Source organism: Brassica napus, unplaced genomic scaffold (genome assembly GCF_020379485.1).
Source record: "Brassica napus cultivar Da-Ae unplaced genomic scaffold, Da-Ae ScsIHWf_1351;HRSCAF=1925, whole genome shotgun sequence".
In the NCBI taxonomy this organism is placed as follows: domain Eukaryota; kingdom Viridiplantae; phylum Streptophyta; class Magnoliopsida; order Brassicales; family Brassicaceae; genus Brassica; species Brassica napus.
In genome coordinates, this window is record NW_026014768.1 from 78,236 (window position 1) to 98,305 (window position 20,070).

General features: G+C 49.0%; 1 non-coding gene across 1 annotated transcript; it reads right to left on the reverse strand.

The window, feature by feature from the left end:
- Positions 1-11,800: 11,800 nt before the first annotated feature.
- Positions 11,801-11,956, reverse strand: LOC125597004. Its single transcript, XR_007331387.1, has one exon. It is a non-coding gene; the product is annotated as a 5.8S ribosomal RNA (ribosomal RNA).
- Between the last annotated feature and the right edge of the window lie 8,114 nt (positions 11,957-20,070).

A 20,070-nucleotide genomic window follows, 5' to 3' on the forward strand; every position in this document is an offset into this window, starting at 1 on the left:
AACGACCTGCTGCACTTTGCTACGCAAGCCGAGCAGCACATCAAGCGCAAGACCGCCAGCACCAACCGCAGCAAACCTGCGTGGACTCAACCGGGCTCAAAGCAAGGCGACAAGAGCAAGACAATTGAGATTGAGAGCCGATTCAAGACAAACCAGGCTGAATCGTCTAATGCATCCAAATCGGAGCAGGGTAAGACTCAAGCCCAAACATTGCGTACCCGTGATATCATTTGTTATGTGTCAGGGCAAGGGCCACTACGCTCGGGATTGTCCAAACAAACGAGTAATGGTCCTAAAGGGGGATGGCGAGTATGAATCCCATGATGAGGCAGAGGTCGCGGCAGTGATCTCTGATGAAGAAGTAACCGACTACCCGGAGACCGGCGAGCTGCTAGTGACCCGGAGAGCTCTTAGTACCCTCTTTGATCCAGAGACCATCCAGCGGGAGAACATCTTTCACACAAGATGTAGTGTTGATCACAAGGTATGTAGTTTGATCATAGATGGCGGATCTTGTACTAACGTGGCTAGCAAGTATCTTGTTGATAAGCTAGGGCTGGTAAAAACTGCCCATCTTCGGCCATACCGTCTCAAATGGCTCAATGATGAGACTGAGCTCAAGATTGCCGAACAAGTTGTTGTGTCATTCAGTATTGGCAAGTACCAAGACCAGGTCAAGTGTGATGTTGTGCCCATGCAAGCCGGCCATATACTTCTAGGAAGGCCGTGGCAGTTTGACAAGGAGACTCTTCACCATGGACGCACCAACATCTATAGCTTCGTCCACAACAACAGGAAGCACAGCCTAGCACCTCTCAGCCCTCAAGAAGTTCATGATATGCAAAAGGCCATGACGCAGTCCGGCCAGGTAAGTAACACTAACCTATACATGACTTCCGGACAAGTGCTTAAATCATTACAACGTGAGACACAGGTGCTACTAATGATCTTTAAGGAAGGTTGCTATGCAGGTCTAGAAGCTCCTGAAGTACCGGACGTAGTACAAGACCTCATGGGACGTTACAAGGACGTCTTTCCTGATGAGATTCCAGCCGGTTTACCCCCTGTCCGTGGCATAGAACATCAGATAGACCTTGTACCCGGCGCGCCAATACCAAACCGAGCTGCTTACCGTGTCAACCCTGAGGAAGCCAAGGAACTGGAGCGGCAGGTCCAAGATCTCATGGACAAAGGCTATATCCGCGAGAGCCTTAGTCCCTGTGCGGTCCCGGTCTTACTAGTGCCTAAGAAGGATGGGACGTGGCGCATGTGTGTGGACTGCCGAGCCATCAACAACATAACCATCAAATATCGGTACCCTATACCCAGATTAGATGATATGTTGGATGAACTGAGTGGGTCTGTTGTGTTTTCTAAGATTGATCTCAGGAGTGGATACCATCAAGTCCGCATGAAGGAAGGAGATGACTGGAAAACTGCCTTCAAGACCAAGCAAGGTCTATACGAATGGCTGGTGATGCCGTTTGGCCTTACCAACGCCCCTAGTACCTTCATGAGACTCATGAATGAGGTCCTCTGACCTTACATTGGTAAATTCGTGGTTGTATACTTCAATGATATCTTGATTTACAGCAGGTCTTTAACTGAACACATGGGACACCTAGAGCAGGTTTTGAAAGCCTTAAGGCAAGAAGGCCTTTATGCTAACCTTAAGAAATGTGTATTCTGCACTGATCAGTTGGTATTTTTAGGCTTTGTTGTGAGTTCACAGGGACTGAAGGTTGATGAAGAGAAGATCAAGGCGATACAAGACTGGCCGACTCCGACCACGATCGGACATATCCGCAGCTTCCATGGACTGGCCAGTTTCTATCGACGATTTGTGAAGGACTTCAGTACCATTGCCGCCCCAATGACCTCCGTGATCAAGAAGAATGTAACCTTTGCTTGGGGCCCTGCCCAAGAGGAGTCTTTCAACAAGCTTAAATATAGCTTGACACATGCACCGGTTTTAACTCTTCCTAACTTTGATAAACCTTTTGAGATTGAGTGTGATGCTTCAGGGACAGGAATAGGAGACGTGCTGACCCAAGAAGGCCGGCCAGTGGCCTTTTTCAGTGAGAAATTGAGTGGAGCCGTCCTCAATTACCCCACCTATGATAAAGAGCTATATGCTCTAGTAAGGTCGCTTGAAACTTGGCAACATTATCTTTTGTCTAAAGAGTTTATTATTCATACAGATCATGAAACTCTTAAGCATTTGAGGGGCCAGACCACACTCAAGAAGAGGCATGCTAGGTGGCTGGAGTTCGTGGAAACTTTCCCTTATGTGATCAAGTACAAGAAGGGAAAGGACAACATAGTGGCCGACGCCCTATCCCGGCGCCACACACTCATTACCACCATGGAGGCTAAGATCATGGGTTTTGAGCAACTTAAAATGTCTTATGAAACTGACCCGACTTTTCTGAGCTTTACAGTAACACGGCTAAGGGGGCCATGGGTCCATTCTATCAGCAGGACGGGTTCCTCTTCAAGGAGAAACGCCTGTGTATTCCTCATGGTTCCATGCGAGATCTACTGACCAGAGAAGCTCATGGGGGTGGGTTGATGGGGCATTTCGGTCGGGACAAAACTCTGAGCGTCCTGTCCGACCACTTCTATTGGCCCCGGATGAGGCGCTACGTCGAGAGTCTTTGCGCCAAGTGCACTGTCTGTCTCAAAACCAAATCCAGGTCGCATCCTTATGGATTACACATGCCTTTACCTATTCCTATTGCACCGTGGGTCGACCTGTCTATGGACTTTGTGATGGGCTTGCCCAAGATAGAACACAAGGATTCTATTTTTGTTGTAGTGGACAGGTTCTCCAAGATGGCACACTTCATTCCGTGTTCCAAGACCAATGATGCAAGCCAAACCGCTGATCTCTTCTTCAAGGAAGTGGTGCGCTTACATGGAGTGCCTCGTACCATCGTGTCCGACCGAGACACAAAATTTCTCAGCCACTTCTGGAGGACATTGTGGAAAAAGCTTGGAACCAAGCTCCTTTTCTCGACCACTTGCCATCCACAAACTGATGGACAGACCGAGGTAGTAAACCGTACACTCTCTCAGTTATTGAGGGCTACGGTGGGTAAGAATCTTAAAAATTGGTTGAGTTGCTTGCCTTTCATTGAGTTTGCTTATAACCATGCAAGGCACTCTATTACTAATCTCTCCCCTTTTGAGATCGTGTATGGCTTTAGACCAGAGACGCCCATGGACCTAGCCGCATTGCCACCAGCCATGCAAGTCAGCCAGAGTGGTGTCAAAAAGGCTGAGTTTGTGAAGAACATGCACCGGCAAGTCAAGGAGACTTTGGAGAAGAAGGCTGAAAGGAACCGGATAAAGCTCAACAAGAGGCGCACAGAAGTTATCTTCCAACCAGGCGACTGGGTGTGGCTCCACATGAGGCCAGAACGGTTTCTGGAAGAGAGGAAGAGCAAATTAGCCCCACGAGGGGACGGACCATTCCGAGTGCTCGATCGGATCAATGACAATGCCTACCGGCTAGAACTGCCAGGTGAGTTCCAAGTTTCCCGAACGTTCAATGTGTCTGACTTTTCTCCTTATATTGCAGCTGACGGAGATGTTCTGAGGACAGAACCTGTTCAAGAGGGAGGGCATGTTGTAGTACCCACGACTGAGGTTCCCATTATCCGCAAAGGTCCAACCACAAGGTCCGGTTCAAGAGTTATAAGAGCTGGATTTGCCAAAGCTGCCCATGAGTTGCTTGCGCATGAACAAACCGGGTTCAAGCAACTATTGATCCAGGAGTTGTCTGACTTGAAGCTGGAAGACACCGGTGAACCACTAGAGGTTCCAGACCCAGTCCATTCGAGCCAGTTCTCCTCCATCGGCCAAAAGAAGCCGGCCTGACCATTTCCACCTTCATACTCAATCCATCCAACCAACTTGCTTCCGGTTCAGAGATATAGCCGACCATCAGAAGGAGTAGCAGAAGGAGTAGTATGTGTTGTACTCTTTTTCCTTATCGAGGTTTTGTCCCACTGGGTTTTCCCGAAAGGTTTTAATGAGGCAACAAGCAAGCATACTATGAGTTCTGATCCGGACATCTCAAACCGCGACCGGTCTATTGTTTTCTTTATTTTATTTCGATTAAGATTTTGGCCATTTGTCTAGGCCCTTTTATTCTTTAAAGTCCAGTAAGGAACATCTATTTAAACCCTTGTAGTTGCCAACTTTTCGGGTAAGTCTTTTATGAAATCGTTTTTGCTTTAGCAAAGAAACCCTAAGTCTTCCAGTTGTGTGAAACATTGAGAGCAGCCGTGTGACATATCAAAGAGCCGATCCATTGTTCTTTGTGGCGTCCATCGATCCATTCCATTCCTTGTCTGAATCTTGAGAGAGACACACGTCCAACAAGAGCCGGAACCATATCTATCCTCCTATCCGACCTAGGCATCTTGCTGAGAGAGACATACGTCCAGCAGCAGATTCCATCCGCCAATCTACTCTTTTCACTATCTTTTGTTTTAGATTTCATTCATCCAATTCTATAAAAACCAAAAGAATCATATCTTGTTCTGTTCTTGTTCCTATTGAAAATTCACTAAAGGTTCCTATTTGTTGCAGGATCGATCCCAAGCAAGAGACGAGCCGGCCAGTACCATCCATCCGAGACAAGGCTGAACCGCGGATCGGTCATCCGTCCGTCCGTCCGTCCGTCCGTTCGACCCTCCGACCCATGCCTACAACAGTGTCCGTGTGTGTCCGTCAGCACACACATGACTTCCGTGGCTGTCCATCAGTACACATATCAGCACGTTGGTCCTTGGACTCAGCATGCTCACCCTTCCTGTGGACATTTCGGGTGATTTTGGCCCACGTGGGGTGTCTGTTCAGTACACACAGGACGTCCGTGGGTGTCCGCCAGCAAACACAGGACGTCCGTGGCTGTCCGTGTGTCTCCGTTAGCACACATAGGACGTCCGTGGCCGTCCTTGTGTGTCCGTGTGTGTCCGTCAGCACACACAAGACGTCTGTGGGTGTCTATCAGTACACATATCAGCACGCTGGTCCTTGGACTCAGCACGCTGGCCCTTCCTGTGGACTGTTTGGGTGATTTTGGCCCATGTGGGCTGTCTGTTCAGTACACACAGGACGTCCGTGGGTGTCCGCCAGCACACACAGAACGTCTGTGGCTGTGTGTGGCTGTCCGTCAGCACACACATGACGTCTGTGGCTGTCCGTGTGTGTCCATGTGTGTTCGTGTTTGTCCGTCAGCACACACAGGACATCCGTGGCAGTCCATCAGTACACATATCAGCACGCTGGTCCTTGGACTCAGCACGCTGGCCCTTCCCATGGACTGTTCGGGTGATTTTGGCCCACGTGAGCTGTCTATTCAGTACACACATGACGTCCGTAGGTGTCCGCTAGCACACACACGACATCTGTGGCTGTCTGTGAGTGTCTGTGTGTGTCTGTCTGTGTCTGTCAGCACACACAGGACGTCCGTGGCTGTCCATCAGTACACATATCAGCACGTTGGTCCTTGGAATCAGCACGTTGGCCCTTCCCGTGGACTATTTGGGTGATTTTGGCCCACGTGGGCTGTCTGTTCAGTACACACAGGCCGTCCGTGGGTGTCCGCTAGCACACAGGACGTCTGTGGCTGTCTGTGGCTGTCCGTCTGTGACTGTCCGTCTGTGGCTGTCTGTGGCGGCTCCGTCAGCACACACATGACGTATGTGGCTGTCCGTGTGTGTCCATGTGTGTCTGTGTGTGTTCGTGGGTGTCTGCCAGCACACACAAGACGTCCGTGGCTGTCTGTGGTTGTCCGTCAGCACACACAGAACGCCCGTGTGTGTCTGTCAGCACACACAGGACGTCCGTGTGTGTCCGTGTGTGTCCGTCAGCACACACATGACGTGTGTGGATGTCCATCAGTACACATATCAGAACGTTGGTCCTTGGACTTAGCACGCTGGCCCTTCCCGTGAACTGTTCGGGTGCTTTTAGCCCACGTGGGCTGTTTGTTCAGTACACACAGGACGTCCCTGGGTGTCCGTCAGGACACACAGGACGTCTGTGTCTGTCCGTCAGCACACACATGACGTCTGTGGCTGTCTGTGTGTGTCCGTGTGTGTCCGTCAGCACACACAGGACTTCTGTGGCTGTCCATAAGTACACATATCAGCACGTTGGTCCTTGGACTCAGCATGCTCACCCTTCCCATGGACATTTCGGGTGATTTTGGCCCACGTGGGGTGTCTGTTCAGTACACACAGGACGTCCGTGGGTGTCCGCCAGCACACACAGGACGTCCGTGGCTGTCCGTGTGTCTCCGTCAGCACACACAGGACGTCCATGGCCGTCCTTGTGTGTCCGTGTGTGTCCGTCAGCACACACAAGACGTCTGTGGGTGTCTATCAGTACACATATCAGCACGCTGGTCCTTGGACTCAGCATGCTGGCCCTTCCCGTGGACTGTTTGGGTGATTTTGGCCCACGTGGGCTGTCTGTTCAGTACACACAGGACGTCCGTGGGTGTCCGCCAGCACACACAGAACGTCTGTGGCTGTGTGTGGCTGTCCGTCAGCACAAACATGACGTCTGTGGCTGTCCGTGTGTGGCCATGTGTGTTCGTGTTTGTCCGTCAGCACACACAGGACATCCGTGGCTGTCCATCAGTACACATATCAGCACGCTGGTCCTTGGACTTAGCACGCTGCCCCTTCCCGTGGACTGTTTGGGTGATTTTGGCCCACGTGGACTCTCTGTTCAGTACACACAGGACGTCCGTGGGTGCACGCCAGCACACACAGGACGTCTGTGGCTGTCCGTGGATGTCCGTGGCTGTCCGTTAGCACATACAGGACGTCCGTGGCTGTCTGTCAGCACACACAAGACGTCTATGGCTGTCCGTGTGTGTCCGTCAGCACACACAGGACGTCCGTGGCTGTCCATCAGTACACATATCAGAACGCTGGTCCTTGGACTCAGCACGCTGGCCCTTCCCGTGGACTGTTCGGGTGATTTTGGCCCACGTGGGCTGTTTGTTCAGTACACACAGGACGTCCCTGGGTGTCCGTCAGCACACACAGGACGTCCGTGTCTGTCCGTCAGCACACAGAAAGTTCGTGGCTGTCCGTGTGTGTCCGTGTGTGTCCGTCAGCACACACAGGACTTCCGTGGCTGTCCATCAGTACACATATCAGCATGTTGGTCCTTGGACTCAGCACGCTCATCCTTCCCATGGACATTTCGGGTGATTTTAGCCCACGTGGGGTGTCTGTTCAGTACACACCGGACGTCCGTGGGTGTCTGCCAGCACACACGGGATGTCTGTGGCTGTCCGTGTGTCTCCGTCAGCACACACAGAACGTCTGTGGCCGTCCTTGTGTGTCCGTGTGTGTCGTCAGCACACACAAAACGTCTGTGGCTGTCTATCAGTACATATATCAGCACGCTGGTCCTTGGACTCAGCACGCTGGCCCTTCCCGTGGAATGTTTGGGTGATTTTGGCCCATGTGGGCTGTCTGTTCAGTACACACAGGACGTCTGTGGCTGTCCGTCAGCACACACATGACGTCTGTGGCTGTCCACGTGTGTCCATGTGTGTCCGTGTTTGTCCGTCAGCACACACAGAACATCCGTGGCTCTCCATCAGTACACATATCAGCACGCTGGTCCTTGGACTCAGCACGCTGCCCCTTCCCGTGGACTGTTCGGGTGATTTTGGCCCATGTGGGTGTCCGTCAGCAAACACAGGACGTCCGTGTGTGTCCATCAGCACACACAGGACGTCTGTGGTTGTCCGTGTGTCTCTGTGTGTGTCCGTCAGCACACACAGGAAGTCAGTGGCTGTCCATCACTACACATATCAGCACGTTGGTCCTTGGACTCAGCACGCTGACCCTTCCCGTGGACTGTTTGGGTGATTTTGGCCCACGTGGGCTGTATGTTCAGTACACACAGGACGTCTGTGGGTGTCCGCTAGCACACACAGGACGTTCGTGGCTGTCCGTGTGTGTCCGTCTGTGTCCGTTAGCACACACAGGATGTCCGTGGCTGTCCATCAGTACACATATCAGCACGTTGGTCCTTGGACTCAGCACGCTGGCCCTTCCCGTGGACTGTTCGGGTGATTTTGGCCCACGTGGGCTGTCTGTTCAGTACACACAGGACGTCTGTGGGTGTCCGCCAGCACACACAGGACGTCTGTGGCTGTCCGTGTGTGTCCGTGTGTGTCTGTCATCACACACATGACGTCTGGATTTTATCGGTAAGAACATATGGATTTTATGAGATCAGTTTTGCTTGAGCTTCAGTTCTTGTTAGGTAACCAAAACGATTGGTCTGTTTCTGATCTTGAACCTATCATGGATATCTTGTCCTGATCAGGTTAGACGTGTGTTCAGATTGAAGTTATATCAACCAATTTCATCTTAAAGCTTGAGGAAATCGGTAAGCCATAGCTACTAGTTCAGAGAAGTTTTGTTTGGAACAAGTGGAATGATTTGTTAAGCTTCTTGTCCAGATTAGTTTTTAAACCTGTATGTGGATTGATCTTGGTTCAGTTATGTCCCTTAGATATTTTTTAAAGGCTTAGCTGAACTGAATTATCCTTTAACCGAACTGAACTGCTTTGAACTAAGCTGAGTAGAGTTTCTGTTGGAATCAACCTGACTGATCTTGTATCCACACATTCTGAATCAGGAGTGAAATGGAGTGTTATTAGTTGAGCTCGAGTCTAGTCTTCCCTAGCCAGTCTCATGGAATCAAAGGTGAGTCTAGATAGATGATTGATGAGTAGTGAATGAATATTTCTTGATTGAACGTACTGATTGTAGATGATGGATAGGCTTTGTCTCTTGATCAATATTGAATTGGTAAGGTGTTTACTTAGTGTAAACACTTATTAAATATTTATGAATGATCATAGAGGTTTATTCCAAACCATAGTACTTGTTCTCAAGTACTAATACATATGTATAGTATTAAATATAATTAAGTATGGAAGTATTAATCATGTGAAGTCTTTTTATAAACCAGTCTCCCAAAATATTCCCGTATGACTGATGATTACCGTGAATTGGTCCTGCGATATGGAACAAGGTCACGAAGACACGATGATGGGGTCGCACCCTGGAGGCCGTGTAACTGCATGCAGCGTTAGATGTTCAATTTTTGAATATCTAATTGTGATGCTAACTCGCTAGACTCGTTTAGCCTTTGTGGTTTCTCGGGTCTGGTATATATATATATATATGATTATATGAATGATATGAGAGACGGGAATAGGAAGTCAGGTATATGATTAGATTCACAATGATGGAAGAATATTCCTTATATATAAATATCCAGATATGGAATATATTTCCACTGCATACAAATGAAGTTGATAGCTTGAGATATTATTAATATATGTTGGGGTGCGGAACTAGGCTCACTGAGTAAACTAGTTACTCATGACTCATTTGTGATGCAGGTAACCAATAGGCGGGAGACCATACTCTAGGACGGGAAGGAACAGCATTAGCCAGCGGTAGTTTTATTATCCTTGCAAAGTCATTTTGATATATCTTATGTATAAGATTTGTTGACCGAAAACCTCGAGGTTAATTTATAAAAAATTTTGTAAGATGCTTTTGATTGAAATATAAAGAATGTTTTTTTTTTAAAGTACGGGTTCCATATGATATTAGTCCTTGTCCGGACGAACTAACTATCACGTATTGCTTTGTCGGGTTGAAAAGCCTAGGGTTATATCCGATCGGAGCGTTGGTGTTCTTTTGTTGTTGGTCTAAGGCGATCGGAAGTATTCTGAGAACCTTAGATCGACAATCGAGGAACATCAACCGTGTCATTTCAGGTCATCTACGATCGGGGGTGTCACAGCCGGGAATGCACCGGACACCACGCGACGTGCAGTGCTCTTCCAGATGCTGGACCCTACCTCCGGCTGAGCCGTTTCCAGGGTGGGCAGGATGTTAAACAGAAAAGATAACTCTTTCCGGAATTCCCGCCGACGTCTCTGGACTTCCTTACATTGCCATCAACCGCCACGTCCCGGTTCTGGAATTTTAACCGGATCCCCTTTCGAAGTTCGCGCATAAGCGCTATCAGACGGTTTTCCCCCGACTCTTAGGATCGACTAACCCATGTGCAAGTGCTGTTCACATGGAACGTTTCCCCTCTTCCGCCTTCAAAGTTCTCATTTGAATATTTACTACTACCACCAAGATCTGCACTGACGGCCGCTCCGCCCGGGCTCGCGCACTAGGTTTTGCAGCGACCGCTGCGCCCTCCTACTCATCGACGCCTGTCTCTTGCCCCGACGGCCGGGTATAGGTCGCACGCTTCAGCGTCATCCATTTTCGGGGCTAGTTGATTCGGCATGTTAGTTGTTACACACTCCTTAGCGGATTTCGACTTCCATGACCACCGTCCTGCTATCTTAATGGACCAACACCCTTTGTGGGTTCTAGGTTAGCGTGCAGTTGGGCACCGTAACCCGGCTTCCGGTTCATCCCGCATCGCCAGTTCTGCATACCAAAAATGGCCCACTTGGAACTCCCGATTCTGTGGGATGGCTCAACAAAGCAGCCACCCCCTCCTACCTATTTAAATTTTGAGAATAAGTGGAGGACATTGCGTCCCCGATGCCTCTAATCTTTACCCGATAGAACTCGTTTTCGAGCTCCAGCTATCCTGAGGGGAACTTCGGAGGGAACCAGCTACTAGATGGTTCGATTAGTCCTTCGCCCCTATACCCAAGTCAGACGAACGATTTGCACGTCATTATCGCTGCTGGCCTCCACCATAGTTTCCTCTGGCTTCGCCCCGCTCAGGAATAGTTCACCATCTTTCGGGTCCCGACAGGCTTGCTCACACTCGAACCCTTCTCAGAAGATCAAGGTCGGTTGGCTGTGCACCCGTGAGGGATCCAGCCAATCAGCTTCCTTGCACCTTATGGGTTTACTCACCCGTTGACTCGCACACATGTCAGATTACTTGGTCCGTGTTTCAAGACGGGTCAAATGGGGAGCCCACAGGCCGATGCCCTGAGCACACAGATGCCGAGGCACGCCGTGAGGTGCGTGCTGCAGACCACAATTAAGGCAGCAGCGTCTCCGCGTTGGTCCACGGCCCGAATCGATCAGCGGACCGGATTGCTCCGTTCCGCATCTGACCGGGATGAATCACCGGCCTCCATCCGCTTACCTCCCGACAATTTCAAGCACTCTTTGACTCTTTTTTCAAAGTCCTTTTCATCTTTACCTAGAGGTACTTGTTCGCTATCGGTCTCTCGCCCATATTTAGCCTTGGACGGAATTTACCGCCCGATTGGGGCTGTATTCCCAAACAACCCAACTAGCAGACAGCGCCTCATGGTGCGACAGGGTCCTGGCACGACGGGGCTCCACCCTCTCTGGCGCCCCTTTCCAGGGAACTTGGGCCCGGTCCGTCGCTGAGAACGCTTCTCCATACAACAATTCAAACGCCAAAGACGTCTGATTTTCAAGTTGGGCTCTTCCCGGTTCGCTCGCCGTTACTAAGGGAATCCTTCTTAGTGTCCTTTCCTCCGCTTATTGATATGCTTAAACTCAGCGGATGATCCCGCCTGACCTGGGGTCGCGTTGAAGACTTTGGGTCATCAAGAGCTTTTGGACCGGAACATCTGACTATATGACGAGAATTGAATTCACCACTGCATGTCAAGATGCTCCTGGCGTCCTTAGCTCGGATTTTGGCCAACCGCGTGGGTAACACATGGGAGATCAGCTTCCGTCCCATATCCTCGAGAGGATGGGGGGACAACGATTTGTGACACCCAAGCAGACATGCCCTCGGCCAGAAGGCTTGGGGTGCAACTTGCGTTCAAAGACTCGATGGTTCACGAGATTCTGCAATTCACACCAAGTATCTCATTTTGCTACGTTCTTCATCGATGCGAGAGCTGAGATATCCATTGCCGAGAGTTGTTTTAGACTTTACATTGCAGCACTGCTTCCGAACAAACACCGTCTCCGGGTTGGCGAAAGCAGGATGTTTAGTTGCCTTTTCCTTGACACTTTTCGTGCCGGGGTTTGGTGATATCCGAAAGCTATGCGTACGATCCAACAAAAACTGAAGTCTTGGGCATGGATGAACGCATAACCATGGTACGACAATAATCCTTCTGCAGGTTCACCAACGGAAACTTTGTTACGACTTCTCCTTCCTCTAAATGATAAGGTTTAGTGGACTTCTCGCGACGTCGCAGACGGTGAACCACCCACGTCGCCGCGATCTGAACACTTCACCGGATCATTCAATCGGTAGGAGCAACGGGCGGTGTGTACAAAGGGCAATGCCATCAACACGAGCTGATGCCTCGCGCTTACTAGGAATTCCTTGTTGAAGACCAACAATTGCAATGATCTATCCCCATCACGATGAAATTTAAAAGATTACCCGGGCCTGTCGGCCAAGGTGTGAACTCGTTGAATACATCAGTGTTGCACGCGTGCGGCCCATAACATCTAAGGGCATCACATACCTGTTATTGCCTCAAACTTCCTTGGCCTAAACGGCCATAGTCCCTCTAAGAAGCCGGCCATGAAGGGATGCCTCCACGAAGCTAGTTAGCAGGCTGAGGTCTCGTTCGTTAACGAAATTAAGAAGACAAATCACTCCACCAACTAAGAACGGCCATGCACCACCACCCATAGAATCAAGAAAGAGCTCTCAGTCTATCAATCCTTACTTTGTCTGGACCTGGTAAGTTTCCCCGTGTTGAGTCAAATTAAGCCGCAGGCTCCACTCCTGGTGGTGCCCTTACGTCAATTCCTTTAAGTTTCAGCCATGCTACTATACTCCCCCCGGAACCCAAAAACTTTGATTTCTCATAAGGTGCCAGCGGAGTCCTAAAAGCAACATCTGCTGATCCCTGGTCGGCATCGTTAATGGTTGAGACTAGGACATCCGTGGCTGTCCATCAGTACACATATAAGCACGTTGGTCATTGGACTCAGCACGCTGGCCCTTCCCGTGGACTGTTTTGGTGATTTTGGCCCACGTGGGCTGTCTGTTCAGTACACACAGGACGTTCGTGGGTGTCCGCCAGCACACACAGAATGTCCGTGGCTGTCTGTGGCTGTCCTTCAGCACACACAGGACATCTGTGGCTGTCCGTGTGTGTCCATGTGTGTCCGTGGGTGTCCGCCAGCACACACAGGACGTCCGTGGCTGTCTTTTGCTGTCCTTCAGCACACACAGGACGTCTGTGTGTGTCTGTCAGCACACACAGGACGTCCGTGTGTGTCCATCAGCACACACAGGACGTCCGTGGCTGTCCATCAGTACACATATCAGCACGCTGACTATCGAGGGTTGAACAGGGTTACTGTGAAGAACAAGTACCTGTTGCCCAGAATAGAGGAGTTGTTGGATCAACTCAAAGGAGCCTAGTGGTTTTCTAAGATTGATTTGGCCTCGGGTTATCATCAGATCCCTATAGAGCCAAATGATATTAGGAAGACAGCATTTAGGACCAGGTATGGCCACACGAGTTTGTGGTTATGCCATTCGGTCTGACCAATGCGCCTGCTGCATTCATGAAAATGGTGAACAGCGTGTTCCGAGACTTCCTGGATGAATCAGTGATCATCTTCATTGATGATACCCTAATTTACTCCAAGGATGAGGAATCTCATCGGAAACACTTGACAGCCGTGCTGGAACGATTACGGGAACACAAGCTCTACGCAAAACTCAGTAAATGCAGTTTTTGGCAGAAGAGCATTGGGTTTCTCGGCCACATTATGTCCGGCCAGGGCGTCTTGGTGGATCCAGAGAAGATCAGGGCAATCAAGGATTGGCCCCCACCAGGCAGTGCCACGAAAGTTAGAAGTTTCCTAGGGTTGGCAGGTTATTATAGAAAGTTTGTGAAAGGATTCGCAAGCTTGGCTCAGCCTATGACACGGTTGACCGGGAAGGACGTTAAGTTCACATGGTCTGAGGAGTGTGGAAAATGCTTTTCCGCACTTAAGGACATGTTGACTAGCGCACCCATTCTGGTTCTTCCAGAGGCCGACCAACCCTATGTGGTTTATACGGACGCGTCCATAACAGGACTAGGTTGCATATTAACCCAGCATGGGAAGGTCATCACCTATGCGTCAAGGCAGTTGAGAAAACATGAGGGAAACTACCCCACCCATGACCTCGAAATGGCTGCGGAAGTGTTCGCCTTAAAAATTTGGTGATCATACTTGTATGGTGCCAAGGTTCAGATACTTACGGACCATAAGAGTCTTAAGTATATATTCACCCAGCCTGAGTTAAACTTAAGGCAGAGAAGGTGGATGGAGTTTGTAGCTGATTACGATCTGGATATCACCTACCATCCGGGAAAGGCTAATTTGGTCGCAGATGCCTTGAGCCAGAGAAGGGCCGACGTATCAACCGAATGAGAAGCGGACGACCTGGACGGTATGGTCCGTGCCCTACGGTTGAACGCATCGACCAAAGAGTCTGAAGCACTCGGATTAGAGGCGGTCAATCAGGCCGACCTGCTTACCCAAATTCGGTTGGCTCAAGGTCAGGACGAGAACCTGAACAAGGTTGCTCAGAATGATAGGACGTAGTACCAGACTGCAAAGGATGGTACCATCCTAGTAAACGGTCGGATCAGTGTTCCTAATGATAGAAGTCTAAAGGAAGAGATTATGAGGGAAGCTCATAAGTCCAGATTCTCGGTTCATCCTGGTGCGACCAAGATGTACCAGAACCTTAAGAAGTTTTATCATTGGATCCGTATGAAGGCAGATGTCGCGGAGTGGGTGGCCAAGTGTTCCACTTGCCAACTCATCGAAGCAGAACATCAACTGCCTAGTGGGTTATTGCAAAGCTTGCCTATTCCGGAATGGAAATGGGATCACATCACAATGGACTTTGTGACCGGGTTCCCTACCACGAGGAGTAAGAAAGATGCGGTTTGGGTTGTGGTCGACCGCCTAACCAAATCAGCACACTTTCTGGCTATCAAGAAGTCGGATGGGGTGAATCAGATTGTACGTATGTACATTGATGAGATCGTCCGACTACATGGTGTGCCGGCAAGTATAGTGTTAGATAGGGATTCAAGGTTTACATCTTACTTCTGGAAAGCTTTCCAAAAAGCTTTAGGAACAAGAGTAAACATGAGTACTGCCTATCACCCACAGACTGATGGACAGTCTGAACGTACGATCCAGACATTGGAAGATATGTTGCGAGCATGTGTTTTAGACTGGGGTGATTCCTGGGAAAAACATCTACCTCTGGTGGAATTTTCTTACAACAATAGTTTCCATAGTAGTATTGGCATGTCGCCATACGAAGCTCTGTATGGGCGTCCATGCAGGACACCCTTGTGCTGGACCCAAGTTGGGGAACGCAGCATGATTGGTCCGGAGATTGTCGAAGAGACCGAAAAGATCAAGTTCTTGAGGGATAAAATGAGACAGGCACAAGACCGCCAAAAGAACTATGCAGATCGACGAAGGAAAGATCTCAAGTTTCAAGTAGGTGACGTGGTGTATCTCAAAATGATTACCTTCAAAGGACGAGTCTAAATTTCCGGGAGACGGAAATTAGATCCGAGATACTTGGGGCCGTTCAAGGTCATTGAAAGAGTTGGTATGGTGGCCTACAACTTAGACTTGCCGGCCAAGATGGACACATTTCATAATGTGTTCCACGTCTCCCAACTCCGGAAATGTCTGATGGACCAAGACATCGCTCTTCCTGCCATTCCAGACGATCTTGGTAAGAACCTAACCTTGGAAACGAGGCCAGTTCGAATCATAGATAGGATGGAAAAAGCAACAAGGAAGAAGACGGTCCAGATGGTCAAGGTCGTCTGGGAATGTAATGGTCAGGATATAATCACATGGGAAACCGAAGATTGAATGAAAGCAGAGTACCCATGGTGGTTGGATCAGTTTGTTTCCGAGGAAACATTTGATTCTGATTCGAGGACGAATCCATCCCAAGTGAAGGACCCTAAGATTGGATTGCCCTCGACTGGATTTGTTTAGGATATGAACTCCGGAAAAGAGAACTGATGGATTGTTGGGTCGCCCAAGGGTTGCGGATGTTCCCTTGATATTCCCGGCTTCAATGGCGCTTGATATGACTCACAAGTCCGCCAAGGAAGATCTCGAACTGGTTGCTTGATATGACTCACAAGACCAACTAGTTGAGAAGTGAATTGCTCGGATATGACTCACCAAGACAATCGAAAACAAGTTCTAAAGAGAACAGAGAGTTTAAACTCAGAAACTTAATCCAAAATGATCTGATTTTATTAATGAGAAAGGATCACTTATTTATAGTACAAGTAGGAGACAAAGAGACTACTTGACTAGAGGTTTGAAAGACATAAGAAAATTAAAGACATTGACTAGAATTTTGAAAGACAAAAGAAAAAAACTCTTCAATTTGCGGACTGGTCAAAGTGACCTTTCGGCTGGCTTGTGTCCAGCTGGCTAAACCGCGGTAAGGATCAGTACGGTCGCGGGCTGATCCGTCCGTTCCGATTTGTCCATCTTCCAAGCCATCTTCGACCACAAGCGTCCTAAGTCTTATGAGAGGTGAAGAATCTGTGCCTTGGAAAGATTCGGATGATCAAAGTCCATGAACTGATCAAACTGATCGATCAGTCCGTCCATACGGCCGGTATGTTCCAAATGGGCGAGCAAAGAGAAGTCGCATCCTGTTCCTTGTCCGGCTCGGCCCAAGTTGCTTCTGGCTTGACCGTCAGTCTGAGATTGGCGAGTTGTCCGAGAGAGAGACGATCCGGTACGGTCAGTTCGGCTGATAGGTCGAGGATCCAGTCTAAGCTCCTTTCCGTCCATCCGTGGATCGATCCGGTACACAGCTCGGCCTTGTTGATCGGTTCGGCTGTGATAATGAACCTCGGTTGGAATGTCCTGATCTTCCTGATGGTCGAGTTCCTCGGACTGAGGCACATCATTCCCTCCCTCTTCAAAAGGATTTGTCCACAAATCTGGATTATCTGCAAGAAAAGGAGATAGATCAGCAACATTAAAACTTGGAGAGATATCATACTTACCTTCCAAGTCAAGCTGGTAAGCATTATCATTGATCCTTCTAAGAATCCGGAGTGGACCGTCGACTCGAGGCATAAGTTTGGACTTCCTTTCTTCCGGGAATCGTTCCTTCCTCAAATGAACCCAAACCAAGTCACCTTCTTGGAAAACCAACTCCTTTCGCTTCTTGTTGGCATATCTTTTGTAACCCTCGGTTTTGGTTTCAATGTTGACTTGAACTTGTTCATGAAGCTTTTTGATGGTGTCCGCCCTTCTTTTACCATCTGTACTAACTATTTCACTCAAAGGCAAAGGTAAAAGATCAAGTGGAGATAAGGGATTAAAAACATAAACAACATCAAAAGGAGAGAACTTTGTAGCTGAATGCATAGCATGATTATAAGCAACTCAACATGAGGCAAGCAATCTTCCCAAGACTTAAGATTTTTCTTGACCAAAGATCTAAGCAAAGCAGACAAAGTTCGATTAACAACTTCAGTTTGACCATCAGTTTGCGGATGACAAGCTGTGGAAAACATCAATCTCGTTCCTAACTTAGACCACAAAGTTTTCCAAAAATAACTAAGAAACTTAGCATCACGATCAGAAGCAATGGTCTTAGGCATTCCATGCAATCTCACAATTTCCCTAAAGAACAGATCAGCAACTTGTACAGCATCATCAGTTTTATGGCAAGGAATAAAGTGAGACATTTTCGAAAATCTATCTACAACCACAAAGATAGAGTCTCGGCCTTTCTTAGTTCTAGGCAATCCAAGAACAAAATCCATAGAAATATCAATCCAAGGATGAGAACGAATGGGTAAGGCCGAATACAAACCGTGATTGGATGCCTTGGCTTTGGACTTCTTGCACACCACACATCGGCAACAAATTCTCTCAACATCCTTCATCAAGCTAGGCCAATAGAAATGATCATACACGGCCTTGCATGTTGTAAGACCCGAACCCTGGCCTCTCGACCTGATGCAGTCCGCAGGCTTACTTATTAATTTCTCTGCTTGTTTGATCCATTTTTAAGTCTATTAGTTACTAAGTCATATTCGAATATGAGGTTCATAAACAAAGGAACAGATTGCACAGCGGAATAACAATGTATAAACTTTGTATTACTTAGAAACATGAGATTCAATACACAACTTCTTAACAGTCTCATAGACAATCACTAGTTCATCCCTAGCATCATCTAACCATACGTTACACAGCCTCTCACTGACCGAGCCTTCACGGCTCCTTGGCTTGACCAGAACCATCCTTAGTTCCTGAAACCACAACCAGATAAGCATTAATCATAACCGAGAATAGAACGGATTGATTCTACAATGCTTGGCTTGGTTCCTAGAACTTAGATAAACCTCAGTCAACATAATCATAAAACATATGAACCTACCTACCGTATCCTAAGTCATTCAACCAACCACCCCTTGACTTAGAATCAGATAGATAGTCCAGAATAGATAACAGAACACACGAACATATCCGGATCGTCCCCAAAGACCAATCCGTCTATCCGGATAGAATCTAGGTGCGACCGGCCAATGGAGTCCGGCTCAATGGCCCAACGGACTCCCTTACCTGATCCGGCCTTAGGCCTGGATCCAATCGGCCTAGTAAGCCTCAAGCCTAATCCGGAAGGCTTAGCAACCGGTCAGACCTTGCGACTCTACCTTGGCTTAGACAAACCGTGACCTTGTCTTAACTAGACAAGTCATAGGCTGATCCATAAGGATCGGTCCTAACCTGTCCCGAAAGACACCGTTTGGAACATGCACCCTTTGGCCAATCGTGCCTCCTGGTTCTCGTACCTTTTGATGTTCGCAACCTTTGGTAACTCGTACCTTTTGGTCCCTGACACCCTTTGGCAACTCACAACCTTTGAACACTCATGACTCTTGACAACTCGTGCCCTTTGGGTCATTCCCAACCGTTCGTCCTAACCGCCCAGTCTTGGTGCGATCGGATCATCCGTCTAACCGACCTGTGTCAAGGCTAGCGGTCTGGTTATGTTCGGCCAAAGCCTAGGGACGTGTCCCTTGGACTCAACCAACACAACCTTTCGTGTTTAACCAGAGAGAAGAGAAGAGAAACGAATTGAAATAGATAAGGAGAGCCGGATGGGACTTAGGAACCGACCAGAGCCGCGGTGCGGTCGCATGGACCGTCCGTTCGGTCTGATGGAGCCACGGCCCATCACATACCTTGTGAACCACATCTGGGTTCTCCATGCTCTTCTCCTTGTCTTGATCTCCCATTCTTGACCGGAGTTAGTTCTCAAACGATCAGAGTCGCCGGAACACAACACCACCACAATCGGCCTTTCTCTTGGCCGAAACTCTCTCTTTCTCTCTTTCTTTCTCTCTACGTTTTTCTCTGAGTATTTTACTCTGGAATTGGATAATGAAATCGACCAGAGAGCCCCCATATTTATAGAAAACGAGGGGGTAAGTCTTGCCCCACGAACAGGCACGACTTGCTAGCGAATGGGCACCATCGGCCAAGAGTTGCCCCCTTTCGGCCACTTGCATCCCTTCGCCCTTTCTGATTGGGTTTGGGGTCGGCCACAAGCCCAACCCACGCCCCAGGCCTCCTGGACACAGCCCACAGCCTTGCCCAAGGACCCAACAGCCCATGGCCTCATGGCCGGACCTCCCAGCCCGCCACTGACCCAGACCCGGACCATCGGCCTAAAGCCCGGACAGTCCGTCTAGCTGAGATGAGCTGACACTCAGCTGCCTCAGCTGAGTGAGCTAGTAGTCCAGCTAGTGGAGCTGACTTAGTAGGGACTGAGCTGGAGTGAACTGAACCTAGCTTCCTTGAGCTGGCCGAGCTACTCGTCCACTTCGTCCTAGCTACCGTCTTACTCGTCCTAGCTGACACTTAGCTCGTATAAGGTTAAGTCTAAGTTTCCTTATATCCTTAACCTTCTTTCTCGACCATGGAACGCTTGCCTTGATGTCTCAAGACTGGCTTGTACGTTTCCTCGAACCATGGCCGTCCC